Below are 2,729 nucleotides of genomic sequence, written 5' to 3' on the forward strand. Positions count from 1 at the left end.
GTAATAAGTGCTAGGTACAAATCATGAATTTGAACTCTCAAGTTACTCAAAAACTGATTAAGTACTTCATTATGTTTGCAACTCTCTTGTTAAGTAAAACAATATCTATTTTCTGATAGGCACTCAATTCTCTAGTAACCATAAAACACTATGAACTTCTATTTGGTAGCATAACACATTCCATTGTTATCTGACACCCAAATAGTTATGCTATACAGGTGTACTATACTTGTTATTTATACATGACAGAACTGTTGTTAGGTGACATGAAAGTAATGTTTTCATTTAAATGTTGTGTATGGGGTTAAATTGAAGAGGTTCCCTCAGGCTCAAACTCTTGACATTATAGACCCAACTTTTAGTTTTGCTGTGGATTAACAACAGTTTTGTCTACTATTAGAGGAGAAACTGAGAATTAGATAAGAAAGTAGAGGAAGGGAGTAAGGACCCTGAACTTATTTTATCCTAAAATGTAAAAAGGGAACATCAATCAATATTAGCTAACCTTTTTTACCCTAAAATTTTTTTAAAAGAAACTTGAATAAAAATAGATGAACTTTTTAGGCTAAAAATTGAGAAATTCTGCTACTTAGATTTGCATTCTTGAACTATTTTTCAGTGGCGTAGCGTCCATGTAGGGCGTGTATGGCGGCCATACACTCTAAATTTACTCAAATACCCTTAAATGTTGACTTTAAATATTTATGAAGAAGCATGTGCATAACTTATGTAGTATTGTAGTATAATGTGCATGGTGATGGAAATTAGTGCCCTACACGCCTTACACTTGACTTTAGACCACGCTACGCCACTGCAAAGAACATTTTTAATTTTTGACTGGGTAGCAAATTCCATGACTTTTCCAGGTTTTCTTTAAATTTTCACGATCTTCCATGACTTTTTGGCCGATTTTCAGATTCCATGACTTTTCCAGGTTTTCCAATTTTTCCAGGTCGCGTATAAATATAAACCCTGTAAAACCCTAACTATTGGTCACTGGCCAGGACTATAATCAGAGTTTAAACTTCAGTTTATCTATTGGATCGAACGATTTGATTGGTTGATTTCAAACTTTTCAGCCAATCAGATTGCTAAGTCCAATTATTAAACTTAAACTCACACTATATTCAGACCATAAGGGGGGTAAATATGAGAGTCAAGTTACCCTTGTTTGGAACTTTAACTAAAGTAGCGTAAACAGGGGTAAGACCCGTCGCATATTGGAAGCGTAGTCGTGCGACTTTTAACGAGCGCGTAGTCGCCTGAAAAATCAAGACCGTCTGTAGACTTTCTACCATGTTCACATAGGTTTGGTTGTTCAGGTGACTACGCGCTAAGATCCCGTTCCCACTTGTGTCGTGTGTAATGGGAACACTCTCATTTAAATTATATTAACTACAGGACATTCGGGAAAAATTGGGTGGAACTCAAAATAGGAACGGGCTCTGAATGTCGCCCGACTACGCTTCCAAGCTAGGACGGGCCTAAGATGGGAGAGAGAGAGAGAGAGAGAGAGAGGCAAAGAATTACCCTAGTTTCAACGTCTGTCCGCCCGCCCGCAATCCTTCCTCTCCCAACAAGGTGACCTGTTCATCCTCCCGTGACGGATCCGCCATCTGTTGTGACGACACATCGTGGTCAATCTTTTGTGTCGGTGGGTGTCAAAGGGTTAACAGGGAAGGGGAGGGAGGAGGGGAAGAGGTTGTGTTCGTGGGTGTGAAAGGGTTAAGTGTAGTGGACAAGGGAGGGATAGGTGAGAAGTTTGAAAAAGGAGTCAAGGAGGTTAAAATATTATCAAAGAGATAAAAAATTAAAAAGGAGCCCAAAAGGGATTGAAAAATAAGGAAAGGGAACCAAAAAGTAGATAGAAAAGGATTTTTTAGAAAAGAGTCGAGAGGGAGATCAGAGGAGGACGAAGAAAAATATTTTGATTGGACGAGTAGAAAGTATGAACAAGAGTTGTTGGATGGGAAATAATTTGAGGTGGGAATGACGAAAAATTTCGGTAGGCGGTAGGAAGGTATTTTATAAGAAAATAGATAAGATTGAAGGGTAGGTGTCCAAAGTTGGTCGTAGGATGGAGTTTGTTGGTAAGAAAATAGATATGGTAATATGGAAGGACAGGCATTCAAGGTTGACAGGTTGATGAACAATTGTATGGGAGTTACAGTAAGGTTTGACAGGGTTGGTGTGAGTGGGAGTTGCAAAATACAGGAAAACGGACGTAGTATAATGGATGGATTAATAAGAAATTGGATTGGTTTGATAAGGTGGCCAATTTGTGGACATTGCATTATACATAGGACAGTGTAATTTCACAGGAATAAGTATATATGAGTGAGTGTTTGTACGTGGGGTAATAAATAGGGTTTTTGTTGAATGAAAAGGTGATATTGTATACAATAATGTACAGAGTGGGGAGATGGGCATAGTCACAGACAAGACAAGACGGTGCACCCCACAACCACCAGCACCGAGTCAACAGCACACCAGGGTGCCCCCCAAACCAAAACGATAAACAGAAAACAAAACAGAAACAAATAAGATAGAGGAAAACAAGTGACAAGAGAAGAGAAAATAAAAATAAAGAAATGAAAAAAAAAATAATAATAAAAGAAGGAAGAAAAAAATATGTAAAGAAAGAAGTGAAAGAAACAGAAAAAGAGCTAAGGGAATTGAAAATGAAAGGTAGAAAAAAGAAATATAAAGAAAGAAGAAATGGAAGTAAA

The sequence above is a fragment of the Diaphorina citri genome, unplaced genomic scaffold (assembly GCF_000475195.1).
Source record: "Diaphorina citri unplaced genomic scaffold, Diaci psyllid genome assembly version 1.1 scaffold3836, whole genome shotgun sequence".
NCBI classification, from domain to species: Eukaryota; Metazoa; Arthropoda; class Insecta; order Hemiptera; family Psyllidae; genus Diaphorina; species Diaphorina citri.